The sequence below is a fragment of the Rhinoraja longicauda genome, chromosome 3 (assembly GCF_053455715.1).
Source record: "Rhinoraja longicauda isolate Sanriku21f chromosome 3, sRhiLon1.1, whole genome shotgun sequence".
Taxonomy (NCBI): Eukaryota; Metazoa; Chordata; class Chondrichthyes; order Rajiformes; family Arhynchobatidae; genus Rhinoraja; species Rhinoraja longicauda.
In genome coordinates, this window is record NC_135955.1 from 20,948,696 (window position 1) to 20,972,581 (window position 23,886).

The following is a 23,886-nucleotide window of genomic DNA, read 5'->3' on the forward strand; positions in this document are numbered from 1 at the left end:
TACACTAAAACTTTTGTTTGTTTGTTTGTTTGTTCCTGAACTACAGCCAAAACGGTACACGATAGCGCGACAATTTTAGGCCCACCCTACTCACCGTCGTCCCATGATCCTATGGCAGAAGTTTAATTGAAATCGGTGTTATATTTTTAGTTATTCACATTTTAAATTTTGAAAAGCCGCGCATGCGCAGTTGGGGCACCATTGATCTGATACGTGAGATGGGTGGGACACAAGAGTCTCACGCACAGAGATTGTGGGTGGATGGGTTTGTTATTTGGAGCTTTGGTTGTCAATCATGTAAAAGTTTAAAGGGAATCGGGAAGTGAGCGAGCACCACTGTGAGTTGAACTGCTGGCTGTATCGATTAACGCATGCTAGCCAGAAGTGGAATGGATGGGGGATGGAGGAGGGGGGTGCTGTGTTGGTGAGATATGATTTAAGAGCGTGGGTGAGCCAGGAAGCTGTGTGCGCAGAGCGGGGAATGCCACCAGGTTGTCGCTCTGTGTCAGCGCTCAGTCAGTCACACCCCGCTGTCTGTGGGTGTGGGGACGGTGAAGTGCGGGTGGGCAGCACCCAGAGCCAAGCCGTGGGGAACCGTGCCCACCCGTGGTGTGTGTCCGCCGGCTGCTCTTCCACTCTGCGGTGTGGGGTGGGGGTAACCTCCCGCTGAAACTGGGGCAGAAGCAGACCCGGGCTGAGAGTGGGGCTGTCTGCAACCCAGGGGAGGGGTGGGAGGAGGGGGGAGGGGAGAGAGGTAGGGGGAAAGGGGGGAGGGAGGGGAAGGAGGGGAGGGGGAGGGAGGGGAGGGGGGGAGGGAGGGAGGGGAGGGGGTGAGGGAGGGAGGGGGGAGAGAGGGGAGGGGGAAAGCGAGGGAGGGGGGAGAGAGGAGAGGGGGAAGTGAGGGAGGAGAGGGTGCTGCACCAATGCAGGAGAGGTTTGTGCCCAACTTGGTCTAGTTTAACAATAAAATTGACAATATCAATGATAATGACCCCGCCTCCTACCCCCACCTCACCCCATTCCACCTCTAAACCTAGTGTAGACTTCAGCAGTGGTCTGTTCCTGAGATTCACTTACATTCACCAACTTAACTTTGCTGAAGATATAAAGCACTGATCATTCATGAAGTGCAATGCAGTTGGATGATCTGTTGAACTCAAATTATGCCAATAAAGCCCATTCCAAAATTACTTAAAATAACACAAAAAATCTAGTTGAAATTTTGGATAATAAGTGGATAGAATATTATCTGTATTAGACCTAGCAGGAATATTTTTAAAAAAAAGTTTTCTTCTCATGTAATGGTTAACAGCAATATGCAGAATATAAAATCAAAATTGCTTTCTCACTCTATAAATTATTGTCTCTACACAATAAAGTGAAAGGAATCCCTGCAATAGGCAGAAAAGAGCTTTATAATTAATACCAGGGCAACCTCCAATTAAAAGTCAACGCAATGAAAAACCTTGCTCCGAAATACATCTTGCTTCCTTAACTAAAGGAGGTACAAATAAAAATGAATAGTCATCATGGAAACTTACATAGACAAACATTAACAAGATGGAGCAGTGGATGAAAATAAATCGAAGGGCAAGAATGAATCAAGGAGATTTATATATCTGCGATGAGCCACATTGAAATAATGAGGCATTAAACCTGTGGGAGGTGATGAAACACTCTCCCTCCAAATGCAAGTGGACAGCGCAATGTAATTTTAAATAGTGGTGAGCAACTATGATCTGACCACTGAGCCAAGCTGGAACATAGCCATTGTAAAACACATTAAAAGCTTGTGCTGTCACCGAAGACAACAATGTTTCGTGAAAGCCTGCATGCTGATCAAACAGCTGCCTTGAAACTGTGCCAAAAGAAATCTGCATAAAGGCAGCACAAGTTCCATTTTTTTCCCTCCTGGCTTCAGACCAGTGAGGGAAGAATATCCCCAATAATACACTGCTGTATTGCGAAAAAGTTTGTCATTATTTCGTGAAAGTTGAAAGTCTTGTGAGTCTGACAAGATCAAATGGTATTATTGGTTATTTTTAGATTTAGATTTAAGTTTAGGTTTATTATTGCCACATGTACTGATGAGGTACAGTGAAAAGCTGTTTTGCATGCTATCCAAAAGATTCAGATATACCACACACAGATGCAATCAATTTAAACTTAAGTACACTAGGTAGAGCAAAGGGGAAGATACAGAGTGCAGAATATAGTTCTCTTTACATGAGTAGAGCGATTGTATCAGATGGTAGTAGATCCTTCTTTGGGAGAAGTTGCCACACTCCACCGCCATCTTGACTGCTATGAAGGATACCAAAGCACTTCAAAATTAACAACAAAATGATATTTCCTTTCAATGTATGATGTTTCTGATGGGGATAATATTGCATAACTTTAAGAGTAGAAGTTCAACTTTAAGGCAATATTTAGCACTGAATCTCCAAATCCATTCCCAGACAATGACAGGCAATAAGCAGGTTGGTATTTGAACTAATTGATGTGCAGATATATATAATATTTTGGAATTAAAAAGCAATGGTGCGCATTGCCTCTTCCAAAAATCTCTCTGGAAGTGCTGGGCGATGTTGAACACATTTTCCCAAATTTGGGCAAATATCTTCAGTCTAGGGACTATTGGTACAAAGTGCAATATGACGATTTTGCATCATTGTGTAAATCATCAGCAAAGTTTGCTGTTCCTAAAATTTATTCTTAGGAACAAAGAAGGGATCTCAATATTGTTGAAATTCAATCAATTTAAGTCGAAGACTATTTGACTGAACAGGTGAATTTTAAAATAAACATCTAAGCTTAAATCTTCTATTTCCTCTGCCAGAGTCATTCCCCTGCAGTGTGCTGACAGATTACAGGCCAACACCATGCCAATGGAGGCTTCTCTTAGTAAAAGTTAGGCACCAATAAATCCCTCACAGTAGTACTGTGATATCTGGTGTTGGAGCAGCGACAGAGGACACCATGACCATGCATGGCCAGGCCGACCCTGCAACTCCGCCTGGACAACACACCTTCATGGTCAGATCAAGATCCCTGCAACAACTGGGATTTGAAAATGGCGCCAAACAGGCGACGCTGTATACTGTATTAGTGTACTACTACATTTGAACTGTATCTTGAGATGCTTACCTTATATGTATCTAAGTGCTTATGCATATTGATACCTATACTGAACTGTATATAGAAATGAATGTCACTGTACCTCAGTAAGTGACAAATAAAGTACCATACCATACCAACTGACTGAATATTACCTTTAATGCACAGAAACATGATTATTTGTAGCTTGGCATTCATTCTAAGTGTTCAAGTTCTCATTCAATATGTTGTGTAAAATTTCTGCTCAGTCAGTAGATTTAAATGCACTGTTAGAATTGATAGAATCCTACTCTCTTTATCAGCACCTTCACCTGTATCTTTCCAACTTCAGTCGCTGTTACTGCGATGAAGAAAGAGGATGGTGTTGCGCTACCTGCTCTTGTGGGGAAGGGATGGGGGAGGAAGTTACTCTGAGAATGGTCCTTTCAGAAGCGAGAAACATGATTGATGCTCGGACCATCCAGGAGACGATGGGAATGTTAGAGGTTGACGTGTTAAAAGCAGGGGCTAGTAGGGAGAATAGAGCAAGTCATTTCTTGGTTAGAAGAGAAAGAATAAATGAGAAGGACAGAAGCTTGTGGATTGGAATGAGCACAACAAATAGTCCTGTCAACCATGATGAAGAATTGTCCACTGAATGAAAAGGAAGATATACGGAGGGATGTGTAGTATTCTCTCAATGAACACGACAGAGAAACTAGCAGGTAGAATAGAATACTTACAGGATTCAGAATGGAAAATGTTATTAAGATAGCGGTGGGTGTCCATAATCATCCATCCCCGTAATTAAAAAACTAGAAACAGAAACATTGAAAATAGGTGCAGGAGGAGGCCATTTGGCCCTTCGAGCCAGCACCACCATTCATTGTGATCATGGCTGATCATCCACAATCAGTAACCTGTGCCTGCCTTCTCCCTATTTCCCTTGATTCCGCTAGCCCCTAGAGCTCTATCTAACTCTCTTTTAAATTCACCCAGTGAATTGGCCTCCACTGCCTTCTATGGCGGAGAACTCCACAAATTCACAACTCTCTGGGTGAAAAAGTTTCTTCTCACCTCAGTTTTAAATGGCCTCCCCTTTATTCTTAGACTGCGGCCCCTGGTTCTGGACTCCCCCAACATTGGGAACATTTTTCTTGCATCTAGCTTGACCTTTTATAATTTGATATGTCTCTATAAGATCCCCTCTCATCCTGCTGAACAGTGTATACAAGCCCAGTCTTTCCTCATATGACAGTCTTGCCATCCCAGGGATTAACCTTGGGAACCTACACTGCACTGCCTCAATAGCAAGGATGTCCTTCCTCAAATTAGGAGACCAAAACTGCACACAATACTCCAGATGTGGTCTCACCAGGGCCCTGTACAACTGCAGAAGGACCTCTTTGCTCCTATATTCAAATCCTCTCGTTATGAAGGCCAACATGCCATTAGCTTTCTTTAATGACTGCTGTACCTGCACGCTTACTTTCAGTGACTGATGTACAAGGACACCCAGGTCTCATTGCACTTCCCCTTTACTTAATCTGACACAATTGAGATAATAATCTGCCTCCTTGTTTTTGCCACCAAAGTGAATAACCTCACATTTATCTACATTCTACTGCATCTGCCATGCATCAGCCCACTCACTCAACCTGTCCAAGTCAACCTCCTAACATTCTCTTCACATTTCACACTGCCACCCAGCTTTGTGTCATCTGCAAACTTGCTAGTGTTACCTAATTCCATCATCCAAATCATTAATATATATTGTAAATAGTTGCAGCCCCAGCACCGAGCATTGCGGCATTCCACTCGCCACTGCCTGCCATTCTGAAAAGGACCCGTTTATTCCTACACTTTGCTTCCTGTCTGCCAACCAATTCTCTATCCATGTTAATACCCTAACCCCAACACACTGTGCTCTAAATTTGCTCACCAATCTCCCGTGTGGGACCTTATCAAATGTTTTCTGAAAGTCTAGATACACTACATCCACTGGCTCCCCTTCATCCATTTAAAAAAATGGAAGAAACTGAGGATGGAAAGGATTTGTGAAGGCAATGTTGCTAAAATAAAAAGCAGAGTTGATGAGGTTTTCCGGTTCAGCAAAGAAAAACAGGTGGCACCGATTTAGTCAGGAATGTGCTGTAAATGGAGGTGAGGAAGCAACTGTGTGGACGTATGGCAGTGAATTGTCATATGGATCATCAAAATGAGCAGCCAAGTTTTGCAGCGGGGCAATTGTTCCCTCAAATATGTTGACAAACGTGGTGTTCAAAGCCCCTGATGAAACCTCACTTTTATCTCTCCCAATGGTGTTTATTTCAATATCAGACCTGGTTATGGTTTCTTAAATAATAATGTTGATTTTCTACTGCAGAATACAAAAGAGCAACACTGTGGCTCAGCGGTAGAGTTGCTGCCTTGCAGCGAATGCAGTGCCAGAGACCCGGGTTCGATCCCGACTACGGGTACAGTCTGTACGGAGTTTGTACGTTCTCCCCATGACCTGTGTGGATTTTCTCCGAGATCTTCGGTTTCCTCCCACACTCCAAAGACGTACAGGTTAATTGGCTTGGTAAATGTAAGAATTGTCCCTAGTGGGTGTAGGATAGTGGGAATATGAGTGGATCGCTGGTCGGCGCGGACCCCAAAGGGCCTGTTTCCTCACTGTAACTCTAAACTAAAAAAAAGGCAGTAACATAGAGAACATTAACTTATGGGGAGAGGGCATGAACGGGGTACTGATTGTGCATGGTTAGCCATGATCACAGTGATCAAAGGGCCGTATGGCCTACTCCTGCACCTATTGTCTATAACATTCAGAGAATGTGTCTGTAATGGAGGAATAACTGAAGAGAACACAGAGTTAACTCGTGCAGCAATTGAAGGGAGTGAATGAAAATAGGGGTGGGGAGAGTTGATTAGTGAACCTGAAGATGTAAACTGCGAGCAATGGAGCATTGTCTGATGAGCTCATGAAATTTCTTCCAGCAGTACTGCTTGTTTCTTTGCATTGAGCTCTTGGCATTCATCAGGTCATGCGTCTCTTTCTGTGGACTGTGCTGGTGTTGGTCTTATTGCTTTCTGCCCCCTCTAGGGACATAGAATCACATTCTGGTAAAGCACAGAAACAGGCCCTTTGGCCACCATGTACATGCTGACTTCTTTGCCAATCTTCATGAATCCAATTTGTCCACATTAGGACCACATCCTTCAGTGCTTTACTCATTTAAGTGTATGTAAAAATGCCTCTTAAACATAGTAACTGTAATTGATTTCACCAGCTCCTCTGGCAACAGGTTCCAGATACCAACCACAACTTGTGTAAAAAAATCACCACCAGCAATTTCCTAAATCTCTTACCTGTCACTTTAAAATTATGTCCTCTTGATTTTAATAACCCTACCAGCGGAAAACGAATTTGATGCTCTCCCCTTTGTATGGCTCTAACCATAGGCTGTGGTTACACCCACCTACTGTCCATTGCCTGTAGCGGCGCAGACATGATGGAGGGTCTCATTCAGAGCTTAACTCAGCCTGTTCTTTTTTCTAAACCATTCCATCCTCTCTGGAAGGAGAGTACAGTTGCACAGGGCGGCACAGTAGCGCCATAGTAGAGTTGCTGCCTTACAGCTCCAGAGACCCGGATTCGACTCTGACTACAGGTGCTGTCCGTACGGAGTTTATACGTTCTCCCTGTGACCGTGTGGGTTTTCCTCGGGTGCTCCGGTTTCTGGTTTCCTCCCACACTCCAAAGACTTGTAATCCTACAGATTTGTAGGCAAATTGGCTTTGGAAAAGACTGTAAATTGTTCCCAGTGTAGGATAGTGCTAGTGTACGGTGATCACTGATCGGTGCGGACTTGGTGGCCAGAAGGGCCTGTTTCTGCGCTGTATCTCTAAACTAAACTAAACTTAAAGTTCCTTGCAAAGAGATGAAGTACAAGTATCTATTCTGCAATATAATTTATTCAAATCCTCAATAACTAGATTCTATGTTTCTTTCTATGTTTCTATGACTCTCACAACCTCCTCCCGTAAACCTCAAGATGTTTTGACAACTTCATGTTACTGCATATATATTTATAAATGTGACTGAAAATGGAGCTCAGGTCCAGGCAAACAAGTGTTGTCATGTAACAGGGTTTTCCTTTGTTAATTCACAGGGTTGGTTGAATACATAACTGCCATAGTCACTGAAAGAACAACTCTTTGCAGCGGATTTAAAATTATTGTGCAGTTAGCTCTCGTGCTCTGAACATATGACAGGATGGTCAGACAATGCATTTATTCTGCATTAGCTGATCTCATCTTGAAGGCCATATATTACTCTCCAAGGTTATCATCAATATCTGAGCTCGCACAAATAATGATGTCACAGAAATGCAATGCATTTTTAATATCTTTAACGTGATTTCATTGCATTACTGCAAAAAGCACTGATGCCAAAGCAGCATTTGCGACATATTTAAAGACTGTTTTAGCTTTGTGTTTCTTTGCTGTCCTTTCGGACTCTTAATGTTACAAACAAGATATACTATTTGTTCATTTCTCATTTTGATGAGGTGACAAGAGTACCGTTAGATTTATAACTAGCCCGAGTGGATCCGTTGGGCCCAAATGAGAGATTCCTGCATTGTTCTAGCACCCTCTCCTCCCCCACTCCCCCCCCCCCCCCCCACTCACCCACTTCATACCTGCCGTTTGCACCATTGCTAAGTCGAAATATCACAAGTCGAAGCATGATAAGTCGGGGAGCATCAGTATTAGATCATGTCGTTGCCATTTGCACCATCGTAAAGTCGAAATATGGTCAATCGAAGTATGGTAAGTAGGGAAGCATTTGTATTAGATCAAGGGGCCCCAACTGCACACATGCGGACCTTCTCCATTTGTGACGTCGAAAACGCAGCTCGGCAGCGACAGCCATCTTGTTTGACCCTCTGCGCCAGTCCATCTGGCGGGGGAGGGCATTTATTAAAGTTAGCAGTAGCTCGTCAGCTCAGCAACATTTTGTTCAAGATGGCCGCGCCATTGTGTTTGGCTGCCTGCCACTGTATGTTTCTTTTTTTTTTCCTAATCAGATGTGCAGGACTTTGGTCAACGTGAGTTGTTTTTAAATGTGCTATACAAATAAAATTGACTTGACTTGACTTGACCCTATTGACCACCACTCCCATCACTCTGGCAGGTCCCATTCCCGGTGACCATCGTGCCCCCCCCCCCCCCATTGGCCGCCACTTCCGTCACTCGGGCGGATCCCATTGTGATGTTGAATGCAGTTGACGGCCATGGTAAGTTGAAAAGTGATTTTTTTTCAACTTTAAAATGGCAATAACAAAAAATATAAGACCAATTTTAATGAAAGTTCCTCCAGCCCACCCCAGGACAATGGTGAGTAAGGTGGGCCTAAAATTGTCATGCTGTCGTGTACCATTTTGGCTGTATTCCGGATCAACAGGAACAAACATATGGCACAAACATATGGCCACGACGTTTAGTAATATATACTAGACCAAGTGGACCCATTGGGCCCAAACCTCTCCTGCATTGGTGCAGCACCCTCTCCTCCCCCCTTCCCCCTCCTCCCTCCCCCTCTGCCCCTCTTCTCCACCCGCCCTCACCCCCCTCCCCCTCCCATCTCCCCCAGTCACCCTCCCCCTCCCCTCCTCCCCTACACTCAGGCCCAGCAACCCTACCGATCCGTGCACCCGTTAGTGAGTGGGGAGCGTCCACCAGGGCATATAGGCAAAAGCCACTTACCTGTGCCCCGTGCATGCAGCTCTGATCGGCGGTGAGCGGTGGGGAATGGCGACGGCGGGGACGGCGAATGGCAGCAAAGGCGAACGGCGGCAATGGCAAACGGCAATGGAGAACGGCAATGATGGAGTCGGCAACGGCGAAAGGCGGCGCGACGGGAGAGCTGGTCCGTGGGTGGGAGCCAGTGGTGGGCAGGTCGTTGGGCAAAGCACGGGAATAGCGGTTGCGGTGCCCCTCGCCTCCCCCCATCCCCCCACGTGGGGCACGGACCAATCCAGCGGCGCTCTTGATCTAATTCCTTTTTTTAAAATGGGCGGCGCTCCCCCCACATGGGACGTCACTCTGCCGGGTCCCATCCCCGGCTGTCATCGTGAGCTCCCCTCCACTCCCTCATTGGCCAGCACATGTGCGGGTCGCATTGTGACATCACATGCTGAAGATGGTAAGAAACCGGTTTGAAAGGGGATTTTTAAACTTTCAAATGTCTCTAACTTAAAAAATATAAGACCAATTTGAATGAAACTTGGATGAAAGGGTCCCCACGACAAAGGTGAGTAAGGCGGTCCTAAAATTGTAGCACTTGTCGTGTGACGGGGCACAAAAACATGGCTGATAACAAACATCCTAAGATATATATATCAACCCTCGTAACAAATAACAAACAGACAGAGAGTTTGATGGATGGATGGATGGATGGATGGATGGATGGATGGATGGATGGATGGATGGATGGATGGATGGATGGATGGATGGATGGATGGATGGATGGATGGATGGATGGATGGATGGATGATGGACGGATGGATGGATGGATGGATGGATGGATAGATGCAAAAGTGAGGAAACATTCAACAGATCAAGCAGCTTCTGTGAAGAAGGAAATAGAGATATTGTTTCTGCTTGAAGACCTTTCTTCTGAGTTAAAAACATGGAAATATGTTTTTGTTGTAGTAAAAAGGAAGCAGAGGGGAGAACTAAAAGGTCACCCATTTCTTAGATTTAGAGATACAGTGCGGAAACAGGCCCTTCGGCCCACCGAGTCCGCGCCGCCCAGCGATCCCCGCACATTAACACTATCCTACACACACTAGGGACAATTTTTACATTTACCCAGTCAATTAACCTACATACCTGTACGTCTTTGGAGTGTGGGAGGAAACCGAAGATGTCGGAGAAAATCCACGCAGGTCACGGGGAGAAAGTACAAACTCCGTACAGACGGCGCCCGTAGTCAGGATCGAACCTGAGTCTCCGGCGCTGCATTCGCTGTAAGGCTGCAACTTTACCGCTGCGCCACCGTTCTTCTCTCCAGAGATGCTGCCTGTCTTGCTGAGTTACTCCAGCTTTTAATGTCTATCTTCAGTTTAAACCAGCATCTGCAGTTCCTCCCTACACAGAACAAAGGGAATGTCTAAGGTGTTTGGGGATCAACTGAATGACATAAGTGGTGGTGTGCTCCCAAGAGAGGGTGTTTAAGGCTTATTAATTGCAAATCAACTGTTTATTTGGTGTAAATAGGAATTGATTTTTTTTCTTGGAGATAACGAAGGACATTAAAATGAAGCCAACGTTAAGCCTGCATAGAATAATAATTATGTTTCCAGTAAATTGTTGAATAAGATTAATTAATTGGCAGGTTTTAAAACATAGCAAACAATAGGCATGATGCAGAATTGTTTACAGAAGTAAGTTTTGGGAGATAATTTTAGAAATTAACTGCGGCACGGTAGCGCAGCGGTAGAGTTGCTGCTTTACAGCGAATGCAGCGCCGGAGACTCAGGTTCGATCCTGACTACGGGTGCTGCACTGTAAGGAGTTTGTACGTTCTCCCCGTGACCTGCGTGGGTTTTCTCCGAGACCTTCGGTTTCCTCCCACACTCCAAAGACGTACAGGTATGTAGGTTAATTGGCTGGGTAAATGTAAAAATTGTCCCTAGTGGGTGTAGGATAGTGTTAATGTGCGGGGATCGCTGGGCGGCACGGACTTGGAGGGCCGAAAAGGCCTGTTTCCGGCTGTATATATATATGATATGATATATATATATATATATAGGTTTCATTAGCAAGCCCGTGATCTTTGATAAATGGAGAGATTATAACCTGTCCAGCAGTTAACCAGATACTAATGCTGCACTCACAACAAAACTGTTAATGTATTCCCACCTTCAGGTATCTCCAGACATGTGCTGTTGTCTGGTGGAGGTGGCAAACAAGTTAACTTCTACGAGAATATTCCATATTAGTCTTTACATCTTCCCTTCCTTCTTGGGTAAATGAATGGCAGTCCTTGGGAACTTTTTTTGTTCTTTCGAGTGATACAGAAGGAAAAAGCTTACAGTTAAGTGGTGCCATTCATAAACTCTGGTCATAAACTCTAGGTTGGCCGTGACTGGAGTAAAGACCAGATTTGTTGGAATAATATCGGGACTCCAAGGGGGCATGGTAGCGCAGCGGTAGAGTTGCTGCTTTACAGCGAATGCAGCGCCGGAGACTCAGGTTCGATCCTGACTACGGGTGCTGCACTGTACGGAGTTTGTACGTTCTCCCCGTGACCTGCGTGGGTTTTCTCCGAGATCTTCGGTTTCCTCCCACACTCCAAAGACGTACAGGTATGTAGGTTAATTGGCTGGGTAAATGTAAAAATTGTCCCTAGTGGGTGTAGGATAGTGTTAATGTATGGGGATCGCTGGGCGGCACGGACTTGGAGGGCCGAAAAGGCCTGTTTCCGGCTGTATATATATGATATGATATATGATATGATGATATAAATAAAAAGAAGATTGCATTCTTTGAGATGTAGCAGGTTATGGGATTATTTCATTAAAGTTTTCAAAATATTCCCTGCAACTGAAGGTGAAATATTCCATGCACTGGTTGAGCAATCGAGAACTTGGGGGAAGAGTCAATGAATTAGAGACAGCATTTTAGGAATTAAGTGAAGAAACAAGCAGATAGTTGTGGAAAGTTGAAACTCTCACATGTGGTCACTTTGCCCTTTAACAAACGTTATCAGTCTGAGATTAAAAATGACCAATTTTCAGGGCAATGTGTTCATTTTAAATCTGAGACTGATGAACCTTTGTTAAATAAATGCATTACGGTTATCGGCAAGGGTAAAGAGCCTGTGGATATATCCTGGATTGGAAGACAACTGCTCCACTAGCTGTGCCTTTGTTAAGTTTTATTATATTAGAACATAGGACAGTGCAGCATAGGTACAGGCTCTTTGCTGCACAATGTCTGTGCCAAACATGATGCCAAGACCAACTCTTATATGACTGCACATAATCCGTATTCTTCCAAAACTCTACTACTCAAGATCCCAACGTCCACACTCAATTGTAACTCCACCTTAAACATAAAACATAGAAGAGTATGATGCCAAGTTAAATTAATCTCTTCTGCCTAGGTGTGATTTCATTCCCTGCATATATCCATGTGCTCATAAAAACGTCTCTTACACCCTACGTGTAAAAAAATGCCACACACTTTTAACTTTGCTCCTCTCACCTTAAATCTAGGCCCTCTAACATTTGTCATTTCCATCCTGAGAAAAAGATCTGACTGACTATCCTATCTATGACTTTCATAATTTTACACACCTATCAAATCTCCCCTCAACCTCTGATGCACCTTCTTTACCATTCTATCTACGTGTGTTGCCACTTTCAGGGAGTTATGAACTTGGACCCCATGTTCTCAGGAACCATGTGCTTTATGCTTTAGTACAAAGTCTCTCCCGTGACTTATTTTTCAACTTATTTTATTATTTCATTCTCCCCTATGCTATAATAGCAGATGCAAAAAAAAACTTATTTCCCTTGGACCAAATTTAATTTCCTTACTGTACATTATTACCTCACCTTTCATGGTTGAGTAAAAAAACATCTGCGGTCTCTTGTGTCTCCTGGTGTTTAATGGTTCGACATTTCCCTTCCACTTTCTTTTTCAGTATATTTATGAAATGCTTACATTGATAATCTTTATAAGCTTTTCTTTCCTTATTTCGTTGACCCTCATTAATTATTCCCTCTCTGCTTGGGCTGCAGTATTTGGCTCCTCAGACCATGAAATTACATATTTTTGTGCATTTCAGCTGGAGCTTTCGCACAAGTCACCCATCACAGTTATTTACCACGGGTAAACAAGGACATATGTGAAACATTTCCCTTTTAGAATTAATACTGACTTCACAGTGAAGGTAATAGTTCTCACATTTTTCGTTAGTAGCCCTGCACAGTTTACTGTGAGAATTCGCAGCTCCCACCATTGACACAATCCTTGCTGGTTTGTGTTTCTTCCTTTTGTCGCCCAAACCTCACGTCATACTTAATCATATTACTAATTGTAATATGTTACCTTGCTGTCATATTGTTGAATAATTCTCATTCATTACTCATCACTGTCTGTATTGTTGTTCTAAGAGAGAATAAAAATATCTCATTACATTGGTTCTGCCACATGCCTCGCTGATTACTATATTTATACATGGTCCCACCACACTTCTATGTCCGGAGGTCCTTTGGCAGTCTCTGCTAAGTTATTGCATCTGTTGTGTAACCTATGTTGTTCCTACTGCAAAAGTTATTAGCATTATTAATTCTGTTTATCTCCAATTTATGTCCATTCTAAAAAATCTGTAGTTTGGGATAATTGGTTGTGCATCTAGTTGTAACTACATCATATTTTTTAAATAATTCATTATATTTGTGATTCTCCATCTGTTTTGTTTTTTCCTCTGCGTTTATACATAGCTCCAATATTGTGATTAATTCTTCCCACATTGTCCATTAACTAGAATTGTGTTTTTCTTTCGTGTTTTGAATCGGTATTAGTATTTTTTCAAGTGTTAAGTAGGCAGTTTAATATGTTCTCTACTGGTATTACATTTTTTAACAGCATTCTCATAATCATCACTAAATCATCCTACCACAACCAGAGAGCAGTCCTGAACTACTATCTACCTCATTGGTGATCCTCCGACTATCCGTGTAGGAAAATAACTGCAGATGCTGGTACAAATCGAAGGTATCACAAAATGCTGGAGTAACTTAGCGGGTCAGGCAGCATCTCAGGAGAGAAGGAATGGGTGACATTTCGGGTCGAGATCCTTCTTTATCGGGACTCTCCGACTATCTGTGATCGTACTTTGCTGACTTTACTTTGCACTAAACGTTATTCCCTTATCATGTATCTGTACAGTGTGAATGGCTCGATTGTAATCATGTATTGCCTTTCCACTGACTGGTTAGCACGCAACAAAAGCTTTTCACTATACCTCAGTACATGTGACAGTAAACAAATGAAACAAAACTGAATTATCACTGCATATAATCTTTCTGATTCCTGGAGTACTTATGTTATCGTTATCATTTATGATCACTCAGCTCATTTTTCTTTTGGTATCTTTAAATGCACATCAATGTGGACCTCCCCATTCCACATTTCATGCTTTGATCCTTTTTGAAATCAATAATAGATGCAGTTGTGAGCTCAAAATAACAAACCAACATTTTAGTACCAATGTCCCTAACTGCGAAGCTTCTTTGAGCAGTAATGACTACTGTCATTTTTCTTTCCCGAGTTTTGAATTTAAACTTAGTGCCAAATTCTCCTTGTATGTTTACACATTCATCATTGTAGTTTCTAAAGTCTTAATTTATTCCAAAATATAATTGTATTGCTGGATTAATTATTCATCAATGGAACTGCTCAGAATGCAGTTGACCCAACAGTGATCTAAAAATAAATGCGGCAAATAATAGCAAGCCTTTCAGAGGGGAAAGGTGTGTTGAGTTAATAGTTTAGGCAGTTTGCGAATAATATAATGAAAATTAGAACAGAAATGCATGTATTAATCTGCCTAATTGCCCATAACCTCCCCCCAAAAAATAATTTTTTAAAGCAATTATTTACCAAGGACATGGCTGGCTAAGCTCAGTGCAGACTTCCACGTACAGAACCAGTGACATTTTAGTTTAGTTTAGTTTAGATATACAGCGAGGAAACAGGCCCTTTGGCGCACTGAGTCCGCACCGAGCAGCGACCCCCACACACTATCCGACACACTCTAGGGACAATTTACACTTATACCAAGCCAATTAACCTACAAACATGTACATATTTGGAGTGTGGGAGGAAACCGAAGATCTCGGAGAAAACCCACGCAGCAAGCTTTTCCACCCTGCTGGGAACTCGGAAGCCTTCTGGTACCAAGGGGAATCATCCCTTTTCCCCAATTCTCAACCAATCCCTATTTTCCCATGAGATACTTTCTTGCAGCATCTTACAGTATATTTAATAGAAGCAGCAATATTTCAAAAGAAGTCAAGTGCTTCGAGACGCTCCAGAGGACATCTGCACCCTTTCAGTTCCTGCCTCTCGTTCTAATTTTAATTCCTCTCACTACTTAGCAATCATCACTTCCATTCTAAATGGTCATTGTTCAAAATCTCAGTCTTCCACTATTAGCATTCGTGCGGATTACCATCCCGCTGAGTTACTCCAGCATTTTGTGTCTATCTTTGGCATCTGCAGTTCCTTCCTACATGACCCAAGAAACATCTTCTGTTTAATCTACATCAGAACTGCTGAACTTTCCTGAACTGCTGGTGAGACGTTTATTGTTAGACCGATGAGCCGACAGACATAATTTATAGTGACAGAGTCCAGTCAGTTCCCTTCTTGTGAATCAGGGGCATTGCGAAAGCTAAAGTATAGCATTCTGACCAGAGCTTCTCGAGGACAATAATAAAGTACCAACTCATTGATTTATTATAAACTCATTGATGGATTATAAAATCAGTTTAAAAACAAAAGGAAAAATATTGATTAGTACCAACCAAGAGGAAACTCACCAATGTGAAAGAAGTCAAATTGCAAATAGAATCTGTAAAGCAATCATTGCTACAGTGGGTTGCACATGCGTCATCTTGTGGCAACTGACTTATCCCCTGATGCACATTTACAAGGCACAAGTTGACAGAGTGAAGCAATACTCTGTAATCCCTGGGTAAATAAATGTAGCTGCAAAAACTCTGAAGAATCATTTTGCAGTTGTACAAATCAATAGTAGACAAACTATGCTCCCATGAGGGACATCACAGAAAGTGCATGGAAATACCACCACCTTCAACTTCCCCTTCGAGTTGCACACCAGTTGTTTACTTGTCAATTTCAATGGCCACTGGAGATTAAATATATAGCTGTTTTCTTAAAAGACAGTGATATCTGATTACTGTATAGTGGATGCATGGAAACGAGTTTTTATTCCCCTCATTTGATTTGGAAATGAATTGTGGTCTTTCATTGTCATTGGGTGTAAATGAGAGAATCCTCTACCCAGCAGTAATGTGGGAGCATTGTTTCCAGAAGGACTGTGTTGGTTCACAAATGTGTTTCCCATCAGATTTTCCAGGACTTGTATGGCTGTGTTGTAATTGCTGGCCTTGCCAGCAACATCCACATCCTGAAAAATGTATAACGATAGATGTTATACCAGTGTATAATGGTCGGGATGATCTGAGGCTATGACTGTCGGAGTTTGGAGAAAGCTACAATAGACAATAGGTGCAGGAGTAGGCCATTTGGTCCTTCGAGCCAGCACCGCCATTCAATGTGATCACGGCTGATCATGCACAACCAGTACCCCATTCCTGCTCTCTCCCCATATCCCTTGACTCCGCTATCATTAAGAACTCTCTCTTGAAAGCATCCAGAGAATTGGCCTCCGCTCCCTTCTGAGGCAGAGAATTCCACAGATTCACAACTCTCTGAGTGAAATTTTTTTCCTCATCTCCGTTCTAAATGGCCTACCCCTTATTCTTAAACTGTGGCCCCTGGTTCGGGACTCCCCCAATATTGGGAAGATGTTTCCAGCCTCTAACGTGTCCAATCCCTTAATAATCATATATGTTTTAATAAGATCCTCCTCATCCTTTTAAATTCCAGTGTATACAAGCCCAGTCACTCCATTCTTTCAACATATGACAGTCCCGCCATTCCGGGAATTAACCTAATGAACCTACTGTAGTGAGTCCAGACGAGTGGTATTATCTAAATCCTTTATTAGTATAAAACCCGTAACAAACGCGACAGACTTCTTTCTGGACAAACACTAACTTCACTCACTAATCTAATCTCTAATCTAACGTTTGGCGCCAAGCATTTAAATACCCCACGCTTCCTCACCCCGTGACCGTAACCCAATCCGAGGGTTCTATTACCTGGCCAATCCCTATGTCCCTACATGACCCCCCCCAGAACCCTCGAAACAATACCTCACGGGCGGCCGAACCTCCCGCCCAGAACGTGTACGGATGGGGGAAACCGATACCCCCAGCGTGACAGGAGGCGGGGGGGACGCCGCCGTTGGAGGCGATGGGGGGTCCACTGGAGCGGAGGGTGCAGGTGACGTGGGGCACTTGATGAACAACGGCAGCCCGGGACCAACCATAGGCGGCGGAGGCCCAAGAGGTGGTAAACTGGGCGCCGCTGACGGGACCAGTCGAGCAGCCACAGGCCGGCCCCGGCGCGGCGGCTGAGCTACCGCCACGGGGAGGTCCTGGTCTAAATGGGCCGGCTTGAGACGGGACACTGAAACCAGCTCCTGACGATTTCCTACCTGCAAGGTGAAGGTTACAGTCCCTCTTTTGAGCACCTGGAACGGGCCCTGGTAAACCGGCTGAAGAGGGGGACGGTGGCAATCTTTCCGAAGAAACACGAAATCACAGCTCCGCAATTCCGAAGGAACGTGAACTGCTGTGCTTCCGTGACTAGAGGTGGGGACTGGAGCCAGAGAACCCACCCATTCCCGGAGGGAGCCCAAGACTGACGTGACGGATGGCGGCAAGGCGGGAATGGAAGGGAGAATATCGCCCGGCACCCGCAGGGGCGAACCGTAGACGAGCTCGGCCGAAGATGTGCCCAGCTCAGCCCGCGGGGCCGTACGGATGCCGAGGAGGACCCAAGGCAGCTGGTCAGCCCAATCGTAGCCAGTCAGGCGAGCACAGAGGGACGCCTTCAGCTGCCGATGGAAACGCTCAACCATCCCGTTGGCTTGGGGATGATAGGCGGTGGTCTGCTGTAATCGAGCACCATAAAGCTGCGCCAGCGCGGCCCAGAGAGACGAGGTGAACTGGGCTCCCCGATCTGTAGTGATGATAGCCGGGACCCCGAAACGAGCCACCCAATGCAACGCCAGGGCACGTGCACAGGAGGCCGCCGAGGTGTCCGACAACGGGAGCGCCTCCGGCCAACGAGTGAACCGATCAACCACCGTCAGTAGATGAGTGTAACCCCTAGAATAGGGCAATGGACCCACCAAATCCACATGGATGTGGAAAAAACGGGCGGGGGGAACCTCGAATGTCTGGTGCGGGGGCTGGACATGACGATGGACTTTGGAGGTCTGGCACGGAATACAGGCGCGTGCCCAGGCTGCCACCTGCTTTCGCAGGCCATGCCAGACAAACCGGTCGGCCACCATGGCTGAAGTCGCCCTGATGGACGGATGTGCCAGGCCATGAATGGCCTCAAAAACCTTACGCCACAGAGCGGCAGGCACCACCGGGCGAGGGCGTGGGAGAGTAACGTCGCACCACAACTTGGTACCTGTGGGGCCACACGCCACCTGCTCTAAACGCAGTCCCGAGGTTGTGGAGGCGTACACCGCGGCAGTTCCTTCCAGGCGCTGAGCCTCCGCTAGCTCCTGGAAATCCACATGTTTACCAACCACGGCTACGGAGGGAATGGCCGGCCGGGACAGGGCATCAGCAACGGCATTCAGCCTACCCGCAATATGACGGACATCGGTCGTAAACTCCGAAATGAGGGTTAGGTGCCGCTGCTGGCGAGCCGACCACGGATCAGAAACCTTAGCAAAAGCGAATGTCAAAGGTTTGTGATCCGTGTAGGCCACCAAAGAACGGCCTTCTAAAAAGTAACGGAAGTGCCGGACTGCTAAATAAAGGGCCAGGAGCTCCCTATCGAACGCACTGTACTTGAGCTCCGCTCGAGAGAGCTGCCTGCTGAAAAACGCAAGAGGCTGCCATTCACCGTCAACCTGCTGCTCCAAAACCCCACCCACCGCCACGTCTGAGGCATCCACCGTCAGAGCTGTGGGGGCAGAGGAGTGCGGGTGCACCAGCATGGTGGCATTGGCGAGGGCCTGTTTGACCGCCACAAAAGCCGTCTCCGCAGCTACGGACCATACCAACTCCGCGGGGTTACCTGCGAGACATTGAAAAAGGGGACGCATAACCCGAGCTGCTGCAGGCACGAACCGATGATAAAAATTGACCATGCCCACAAATTCCTGCAAGCCCTTGATGGTAGTCGGGCGGGGGAAAGAGCGGACCGCGTCCACCTTAGCTGGTAAGGGAGTGGCACCGGCCGGAGTAACCCGGTGACCCAAAAAATCCACCGCGGACAGGCCGAATTGGCACTTGTCCGGATGGAGAATCAGGCCATGGTCTTGCAGCCTCTGGAACACCGTGCGGAGGTGGACCAAGTGCTCCTGGACCGAACGGCTGGCAATCAAAATATCGTCAAGGTAAATAAAGACAAACGGCAACCCTCGACCCACCCGGTCCATCAGACGCTGGAATGCCTGAGCTGCATTTTTAAGGCCGAAAGGCATACGCAACCACTCAAACAGTCCGAACGGGGTGATGGTCGCTGTTTTCGGAATATCCGGCGGGTGGACCGGGATCTGATGGTATCCCCGCACCAAATCAATTTTTGAAAATATTGTCGCCCCCTCCAGGCTAGCTGAAAAGTCCTGAATGTGTGGAATCGGGTAGCGGTCCGGCCGTGTTGCCGCGTTGAGTCGACGGAAGTCACCACATGGTCTCCACCCCCCAGATGCTTTGGAAACCATGTGCAAGGGGGAGGCCCACGGACTACTCGAAGGCCGAATAATTCCCAACCTCTCCAAGTTTAGGAACTCCTCTCGCGCCCTGGCCAGCTTGTCGGGTGGGAGGCGCCGTGCCCGGGCAAAAACCGGCGGCCCTTCGGTTGGAATGAAATGGACGACCCCGTGCTTCTCCGAAGGTGAATCAAAACGCTGGACGAGGAGCTGCGGGAAGTCGGCCAGGACCGCATCGAACTGACCGGGAGCCGTGGTAATGGACTGGATGACTAGGCTGGTTGGGCGGCGCTTGTAGAAGCCTCTGGCCCAGTATCCCGAGGCCGTACATCAGCCGAGGGTTGTAGGCCCCTCCCTCGGACGTCTGCGACCAAGGAAAACGCCCATAGGAAATCTGCCCCCAATATGGCCTGGCCCACATCCGCAACGATGAATTCCCAACGGTAAGTCCTGGACTCGAAGGACAGGGACATGGTCCTTTTACCGTATGTACGGATGGTACTACCATTCACTGCAATTAGGGGCGGGCCCTTTTCCCCCACTCGAACTTCACAGTCATAGGGGGGCACAATACTTACGACCGCTCCCGTATCCACTAGGAAAACGATCCCGGTACTCTGATCCGTAGCGTAGAGGCGGTGGTTACGGCCAACCGAGACTGCCTCTACAGTCGATCGGCCCAGGCGTTTCCCGGAAACGAACACGGGGATCTACAGCTTCGGGCCTCGCTGCCCCACCGCCGATGGAAAGAGCACCAGCCACGCCTATCCGGCTCTGTTGGTCGAGCCCGCTGCCAATGAACAGGCGCCGCCGCCCTCTCTTGGCGGGCCGGCTGCGCAATAGCGGCCGATGCGTCGCTCTCCCGGCCGCACCCCCGACTGCCGCTGGGCCTCGAGACCCGGTTAACGGAGCCGTCTCGGGCGTTGCGTTCCCTCACGAGCGTGTCTGCCTTCTCGGCGAACGCTACCGGGTCTTCAAAAGGGACGTCTGCCAACATCAACCTGACATCCCCAGGTAGCTTCTCCCAGAAGGCCGCTTCGAATATCATGCACGGCTGATGGTCGCCCGCCAAAGCCAGCATCTCGGACATCAGCTCCGACGGCAGCCGCTGCCCCAGGTCTGGCAAATGGAGGAGCTTCAGAGCCTGCTGGCTCTGGGCCCAGCCGAAGGTCCGCAGCAGGAGCTTCTTGAGCCCCACGTACTGGTTCGTTTGGGGTGGACTGGTCAGGTATCGGCTGACCCGCGCAGCCACCTCCGCCTGCAGACAGCTCACCACGTGGTGGTACTTCTCCTGGTCTTCCTCCACCTTTTTGAGATGGAACTGTGATTCTGCCTGCACAAACCACAGGTGCGGCTGATGGGCCCAGAATGGCGGTAGATGGATTTCGCCCGCGCTCGCTCCCGCCTGCGACATGCTGCTGCTTTCTTCCTACGTTCGAGGTCACCAATGTAGTGAGTCCAGACGAGTGGTATTATCTAAATCCTTTATTAGTATAAAACCCGTAACAAACGCGACAGACTTCTTTCTGGACAAACACTAACTTCACTCACTAATCTAATCTCTAATCTAACGTTTGGCGCCAAGCATTTAAATACCCCGCGCTTCCTCACCCCGTGACCGTAACCCAATCCGAGGGTTCTATTACCTGGCCAATCCCTATGTCCCTACACTACACTGCACTCCCTCAATAGCAAGAATGTCCTTCCTCAAATTTGGAGACCAAAACTGCACACAGTACTCCAGGTGCGGTCTCACCAGGGCCCTATACAACTGCAGAAGGACCTCTTTACTCCTATACTCAACTCCTCTTGTCATAACGGCCAACATGCCATTAGCTTTCCTCACTCCATGTTGTACCTGCATGCTTACTTTTAGTGACTGATGAGCAAGGACACCCAAATCTCTTTGTACTTCCCCATTTCCTAACTTGACACCATTCAGATAATAATCTGCCTTCCTATTCTTACCACCAAAGTGGATAACCTCACATTTATCCACATTAAACTGCATCTGCCATGCATCTGCCCACTCACACAACCTGTCCAAGTCACCCTGCATGTGTGTGCTGTGTGTTGTGTGTGCTGTGTGTTGTGTGTGTTGTGTGTGTGTGTTGTGTGCTGTGTGTGTGTGTTGTGTGTGGTGCTCTGTGTTGTGTGTGGTACTCTGCGTTGCATTGGTGAGCAAAATCACATTGAAAGAATTGAATCTGGAGGTGGCAATGCCATGGAAAGGTGCTTCAGATGCTTGGGTTAGGCTTTATGTAGGCAGAAATTGAAACCGTGATGAAAGGTGAAATTGCAATTTGTGATGAAGGTGATCGGAAAATTTCAGAAGAGTTGCACAATAATGCCATTACCAAATATCAAGTACAGCTCAGTCAACTGAGAATGAATTCCTGGGCAAAACTGTATTGCTTTCGAAGATGGTTCAGATGAGTGAGGAAAGGCAGAAGCAAATGTTCAGCAACATTTGTATACGTGCAGACAAAACAGTGAAACAGTCATCTGACACGCATGCATTGGACTCCATTTATGTCACCTTGGTGCATCTTCAAATTGATTAAAATGTTTAATAAAAACATTATTATAATTTAAATAGATCAGCATGAAATTGCTTTGACAGATGATTCAGGCTCAATGCACTCTCATCTTACATTAAGAATAATTTCAAGCCTCCACATGATGGTTAAATTATGCTCCTTCATTATGTCAGGAGTGCCAGCAGGGATTTCAATGAACTACAAAGTACAAATACCCTCCAGATCTGTTCTCAATTTGTTTAAACAAATGGAGAATTACTTGTTTATTCAAATATATCACCATTTAAATCTATAAAATGAATACTTTTACAGCTTTTAAATGTTTGCATGTATTTTGTAACTAGATTGAGAGCTATCTTGAGATTTAAATGATGTTTTAACACTTAACTTTCATTGTATGAATATACAGCTTACATCTATCCATTAAATTAAATCAGGTTTTTAGATTAGTTCAGAGATACATAGCAGAAACAGGCCCCTCGGCCCACCGAGTCCGCACCGACCAGCGATCTGCACACATTAACACTACCCTACACACGCTAGGAACAATTTTTACATTTATACAACCTACAAACCTGTGGGTCTTTGGAATGTGGGAGGAAACCAAAGTTCTCGGAGAAAACCCATGCAGATCACAGGGAGAACGTACAAACTCTGTACAGACAAGAACCCGTAGCCAGGATCGAACCCAGGTCTCTGGCGCCTTCATCACAAAGCCTAGACTGGATAGACTGAGCTTATACTCGCTGGAATTTAGAAGACTGAGGGGGGATCTTATTGAAACATATAAAATTCTTAAGGGGTTGGAGAGGCTAGATGCGGGAAGATTGTTCCCGATGTTGGGGAAGTCCAGAACCAGGGGTCACAGCTTAAGGATAAGGGGGAAGTCTTTTAGGACCGAGATGAGAAAACATTTTTTCACACAGAGAGTGGTGAGTCTGTGGAATTCTCTGCCACAGAAGGTAGTTGAGGCCAGTTCATTGGCTATATTTATGAGGGAGTTAGATGTGGCCCTTGTGGCTAAAGGGATCAGGGGGTATGGAGAGAAGGCAGGTACAGGTTACTGAGCTGGATGATCAGCCATGATCATATTGAATGGCGGTGCAGGCTCGAAGGGCCGAATGGCCTACTCCTGCACCTATTTTCTATGTTTCTATGTAAGGCAGCAACTCTACTGCTGTGCCACCATGCTGCCCCGTCTAAACCATTTTGAACCAGCTAGACATTCCGAAGAAGGGTTCCAACACGAAATGTCAACTATTCCTTTTCTCCAGAGATGCTGCCTGACTCGCTGGGTTACTCCAGCATTTTGTGTCTGTCTTCGGTGTAAACTCACACCTGCAATTCCTTTCTACACATTTAGAAGTAGCTGGTAGTTTAAATGCATACAGCAGACACATTTGCCTTTTGCACCATTATTTATTCTTAGGTGGGATCAGAGGATCCCGCTCCAGTTCTGCGATTTTTGAGTACGCTGATGAGACCAATGTGAGACACACAGACCCTCCCACATAAGGGACAGGAGGAATGGTGTATAGTGCAAGTTAGGATACAAACAGTGGCATTTGTGTTTCTGGAGGGTAAAACTTGTAAAGATAGCCAGAGGAACACTGA

The 23,886-nt window shown here is 46.0% G+C and overlaps 1 protein-coding gene across 1 annotated transcript in view; it reads right to left on the reverse strand.

The window, feature by feature from the left end:
* Positions 1–23,886, reverse strand: part of chrna8 (cholinergic receptor, nicotinic, alpha 8) — a 220,670-nt gene that overhangs the window by 176,465 nt on the left and 20,319 nt on the right. The gene's annotated exons all lie outside the window — the stretch shown is intronic.